Source organism: Typopeltis vanoorti, chromosome 23 (assembly GCF_054136105.1).
Source record: "Typopeltis vanoorti isolate ZY-2024b chromosome 23, IOZ_Tvanoo_1.0, whole genome shotgun sequence".
NCBI lineage: Eukaryota > Metazoa > Arthropoda > Arachnida > Uropygi > Thelyphonidae > Typopeltis > Typopeltis vanoorti.
In genome coordinates, this window is record NC_143571.1 from 14,441,462 (window position 1) to 14,447,461 (window position 6,000).

General features: G+C 38.0%; 1 long non-coding RNA gene across 1 annotated transcript in view; it reads left to right on the forward strand.

Annotated features, from left to right (window-relative positions):
* Window positions 1-4,342, forward strand: part of LOC150093638 (uncharacterized) — a 50,261-nt gene extending 45,919 nt beyond the window's left edge. The window contains exons 4-5 of the long non-coding RNA XR_016550298.1: window positions 2,648-2,737; window positions 4,282-4,342. This is a non-coding gene — a long non-coding RNA (uncharacterized LOC150093638). The remainder of the gene's footprint in view (window positions 1-2,647; window positions 2,738-4,281) is intronic.
* Window positions 4,343-6,000: the final 1,658 nt, after the last annotated feature.

Here is a 6,000-nt window from a genome sequence, read left to right on the forward strand (position 1 = left end):
TTAGTAAAGCTGTGGGACTGGATGGTATTTCACCACGAGTTTTGAGAGAATGTGCTAGGAAACTGACAGTGCCTTTGACCTGGCTTTTCAATGAAATGTGCCCATGGAATGGAAGGAAGGTAAGATAGTGCCATTGCATAAGGGCAGTAGCAGACTGGAAGTGTCTAATTATAGGCCAGTTTGTGTGTCATCAGTAGTTAGTAAGATCTTGGAGAAAGTAGTGAAGGACCGCATACAGCATTGGGCAGATGAGGGTAATGTTATCTGTGAGAGTCAACATGGATTTGTGAAAGGGTGCTCTTGTTTTAGCAATATGCTAGCCTTTTATAATAAAGTTACAAGAACATTAGATGAGGGAAAGGCATATACTGCAATTTTCTTAGACTTAGCGAAGGCATTTGACAGGGTGCCACATGATAAGCTGATATTTAAGTTGCAGCACATGTGTCTGGATGTCAGATTGGTCAACTGGATTCAGGGTTGGCTGTCTGATAGTTATCAGAGAGTTGTGTATGGTGGGGCAGTTTCAAGGAAGCAGAGGGTTACAAGTGGGGTCCCACAGGGCTCAGTACTGGGACCTATATTGTTTAACCTTTATATCAATGACATTGTCAGTGGATTGCAAGGGGATATTCAGTTGTTTGCTGATGATGCGAAGCTGGGAAGGATTATTAGTAATAGTGCAGATGCTGCAGCCCTGCAAGAGGATTTGAATAAGCTAGATAGATGTGCAAATGAATGGGGGGGGGTCGGTTTAATGCAGTAAAATGTAAGGTCTTGAGGTTTGGAAAACATCAATGGGACACTGCATACTCTATGGGAGGAGTTATACTGGAGGACGTAGGGGAGACAAGAGATCTGGGGTTGATGATTGATAGAAACCTGAAGTTTAGGGGACATATTGCAAAGGTGGTGAAGGTAACACAGAGGATTGCTGCTATTATGAGAAGGACACTGACCTGCAGAGATAAGAGGGTTATCATTCCGTTGTATAAGTCTCTGATCAGACCACACTTGGACTATTGTTCTCAGATTTGGTCCCCAGGATTTGAAGGGGATAAATTAACCGTGGAAAGGATACAAAGACGGATGACAAAGATGGTTTCAGGACTGTACAATGATAGTTATGAGGATTGGCTGAGGAAATGTGGACTGCAGAGTTTGGTGGATAGAAGAATGAGAGATGATATGACTGAGACTTTTAAACTGTTGAGAGGTGGTTACAAGGTTGACACTGGGGGAGTTCTTTTGCTTGGTTGAACAGCAGGAAGGAGTGATGACAAGAAGCCATTCCTGAAGTTACGAAAGGAAACTGTGAGCAAGAGGGCGAGGAGTGGTTTCTTTGCATGGAGAGTGGTTGAACCATGTAATGCATTGCCTGATATAGTGGTGAGAGTGAGAACAGTCAATGAGTTTAAGGAGTGGTATGATAGACTTTGTGTTTCTTGGGGGGGGGGGACCTCCCCTCTATGAATCTTGATAGACTTTGTGTTTCTTAGAAAGGACCTCCCACAATGAGTCTTTTGACTCCATGGAGGCCTGAATAATAATAATAATAATAATTCCACATTGCTACTGATAGGATATATCTTGCTAAGTAGCAGACTTGTTGATCCAACTCTGATTGCTCAGCTGGGTAAGTATACCTTGTTTGTCAAGGTAGCTTCCAAACTGGCATATTGTACTTTTCCTCTGTACTTTCATATTGCACCAGATTTCAATCATGTTTTGTTTTTATATTCAGAGCATACTTTAAATTTAGTACATTCATTGCTGCTGCCCACTATGGATCAGTTGCCTGTTGGTCCACAAGTGGTATTTCATTTCTCTCCTACAACTCATATCTGAGAGGCATTCCCTATTTACCACCTAGGAATGGAAATCCTGTAGGGGGTTTCAGTAAAACTTAATTGGTAATTGGTGTGGATGTAGAGGTGGAGAGAACAAAAACCCACAGATGTTGGACAAGGATCTGAAATTTAGGTGGCACACTCTGACAATTTGAGAACTTCCAGGACAGCAGAATGAATTATGGCAATAATGGCACTGATATCTGGAAATACTCGTAAAGATACAGGGCCTTAATCAGGCTACATTTGAACTACTATCTACAAATTTGATCACCTGGTCTCTTTGAGAAGATAAAGTAATTTTATTAAGGGGACTAAGAAATTTGTGATTAAGATGGTGTAAGGGTTCTGGAATGCTTGGTATGAGAATACATGGAGGAGAGGCTATTTGCAGAGCTGGAGGTAGCAGTGTGATATGACCGAAACATATAAGTTGTCAACGTAGAATGGACGTTGACAGGAGACAGAAAAAGCTGCCATCCCTTAAGTTGTATAAACAAGGTGTTAGTAAGGGGAACAAGGTAAGATTTTGTTTGGAGCATGCAAAGTGGGTGAAATGCAATAGCAAGAGTGCAGAAACAATAAACAAGTTTAAGGCATGGTTTGATGAGCATTCTGTTTATTATTAAGCTTTCTAAAAAATGACTCATTTTACTCCATGAGGATCTGATAGTAGCAATAATTAATAATAACAAGCAGGGGTTGGTTAAACTAATATTAAACAAAATGAAAATTTCTTACTGTAACCAGAGCAATTCTGTGGTATGTCACATTAAAATTATTTTGCATATTTATAGGTCATGCCCACTGTACAGCCTTCCTTGTCTTTCCCAAATTCTCAATTAAAGCATCAGTTATCTTCAGGATGAATTAAATATCTAAGAAAGGTAGTCATTCCAAAAAGTTGTTAAAAATTTATATAAAATTTGTATATTTTAAATCACCATAATTAACTTCATTGTTACATGCATGTAGTTACTAACTCTTATATATTTGGTTTAATCCTTTATTCAAGAGTAAGCAAACAAAGTTTGTGCCTGGAGTATTTTCAGGACTGGGGAAACTCATGGTAAAGGTGGTATAAGTTCTCATCACTTGCCTTAGTATCTCCCATAATGCAAAGCACATCTCCTTGGATAAAGAATTAAACCAAATATATAATTGGTAGCATAGTCAAGTGAAAAAACTTCCATCAAGTTACTAACTCTGTTTTCTAAACCACATATATTCGACAAAGGAACTGGCTACACAGTGGTACTTCTGAAATTTGCTAAGACTTTTAACAGGATACCCCATGAAACACTGTTACACAAATTGAAGCAGATGGGAATGGATACTAAATTGGTGATATGGATAGGAGAATGGCTCAGGGAGAGATACCAGAAGGTGGTGTATGGAGGAGTCGAGTCCAGGATGAGGCAGGTGACCAGTGGTGTGCCTCAGGGCTCTGTGCTTGGACCATTCTTGTTTAATTTGTATATAAATGATATAGGAAATGACTTAAAGGGAGATATTCAGTTGTTTGCTGATGATGCAAAGTTGGGTAGTGCAATAAAAAATCAAGCTGATGTTGAAAGTTTGCAGGATGATTTAAATAAGCTGGTAGAATGGACAAAAGGTGATGGATGTCAGTTCAATGTGGAAAAGCGTAAAGTCATGCATTTTGGGATTAAAAGATTACCAGCTGTGTACTACATTGATGGAACAGTACTCCAAGAGATTGATGAGGCTAGGGACTTAGGGATGTTGGTAGATAGGGAGATGAAGTTCAGGGGACACATTGCTAAGGTGTCCAAGATTGCACATAGGATTATTTTGTTGTTGAGGAACACACACTGATATCCAGAGATAAAGCGGTTATTATTCCCCTTTATAAAGCTTTGCATTTGGATTACTGTGCTCAGGTCTGGTCACCTGGATTCCTTGGAGATGAGGAGGCTGTGGAGAGGGTTCAGAGAAGAGTGACTAAGTTGGTAAGTGTTGTAAAAAATGCTTCCTACATTGATAGATTGAGAGCTTGTGGATTGCAGAGGTTGGTTGATAGGCGGAGAAGAGGGGATATGATAGAAACATTTAAATTACTGAAAGGTTTTTATAGGATTGATGCAGGGGAAATGTTTCAGCTGTGTGATAGTGATGGAAGAACAAGAGGTCATCCCCGGAAATTAAAGAAGAGTGTGGTTAACAAGGGTGTGAGAAAAAGGTTTTTTGCCTGGAGGGTGGTGAATGAGTGGAATTCATTGCCTGATTTAGTTGTGAGTTCTTTGTCTGTAAATGAATTCAAGAAGAGATATGACAGATATTGTTTTGCTAGTTTAGGTCTCCCACGATGAGTCTACTGACTCCATGGAGATACCCGTAATAATAATAAATAATAATAATAATATAATAACTGAAACAACTAATATGTTAAATTCTATATTATTTTCAGGGAGTGTCTTCAAGAGTTCTGTGTGTTCCTTCCTTCAAAAAATTTTCAGCCTTTACAAATCCTTTTGAGTACATGCAAGACTTCAGTCATGTTAATTTGTAATTTTAGGAGTGCAAATCTGCCATATTTCCAAAATATTTGTACATGATTGATGATAAATAAAAATGTGTAACATTTTGTGTAAATTTCCTTTGTGTATCTCTGTTATTTTATAGTACTAGTAATACTTATTATTGGCACTCTATATAGTCCAAAACTTATCATTTGGAATCTGCTGTAGTTTGCGCAATGCCTATTGCAACTTTCTCTACATTTGCTGAGTGTCAGTGTGCTCACCATGAAAACATTGTATTTCATTTCACAAAATAACACAAGGAAAAGAGTGAATAATATATTTAATAGCCATATATTATTCACTTTGTTATCATGTTGATTTGTGGGACTTTGTAGCACAAATATTGCCAAAACAATAATGCATTTCATTTATTCACTATTCTGTATACACAAACCCATTCTCATATTTGTAGCCAACATTGTCTTCCTTTCTCTCCTTGCCATGAAAAATCCTGTTATGCAGGGAAGTTGTTAGGGATAGGCAAGTTGAAAATTTACCTTAAGTACAACAATATACAAAGATTTAATTTAAAAGTTGACAAATTGTTTTTTTTTTTTCAGGTTGAAGAAAGCTTAGTACTGGTTCAGTCACTATGTTCACTATATAAATATTAATTAAACTTGCCAAGTATATTGTTTAATCCTTTATCCAAGTGTAAGCAAACAAAGTTTTGTGAGGTATCTTCAGGACTTACTTCTACATATTGACAGAGGCTCATGTTCACTTATCCTCATTGTCAGTATTCCATAATCTGGATATGATCTTTACTGACCTTTCTTTTCTTTGATGCATAGCAAATTTCTTTAAAGCAGTTCATCAAAATGCAATCCACCAAAAAAGGAAGTCATCAAAAATAATTATATCCATCAAGTTATGATCACTACATTGTTTGGGTTTACAATTTTTTTTGAAAACTGCATATTCATCACTGATAATATATTACAAGTAAAAAGCTGATAAACTGCACTCCATTGTTCACAGAAAACTAATCCACAGATTTCTTTTAAACTCAGTATGTTGTTTACATTTGCTATAAAATGTCTGATACATTTTATGTGTGTGTATGAAGATGGAGTATATATATGGAGTAAGCTGGTCTGGTTGGCCGAGTGGATAGCGTATCCGCCATCCAGCCAAAAGGCTGCAGGTTCGAATCCTGCTGTGGGCATGGATGCTTTTGATTGTCTGTGGGAATACCAGTGGTGGTTGGCGGTAGATGGAGTTGGTGTAGTTGGAGTCAGTTGGGGATTGAATGGTGAAGACGGAGTTGTAGAGCAGGTCGCCTCCCTTGATAAGTCCTTGGACTCCCTGGAGGTGTCTAATAATAATAATAATATATTGGATGTGGGTGGGGAAGTTGAGACTGAGCAGATATATGTGGTAAGTGGTGATAAAGGTGATTGGGCAGGTGTGGTGGGAAATCGCAACCAACACATGGCTTGGATAGGACTGGTTATAGACCTAAAAAATACCAGAAGTATCAGAAATAAGGGGGACAAAATAGTTTCAGTGATGATTAAATTTATTCACCCCCAAAATCATTGGAATAAGTGAAACATGGTGAATGAAAATGGAAGGATACAGTAATTTTTGCGAGGATAGAA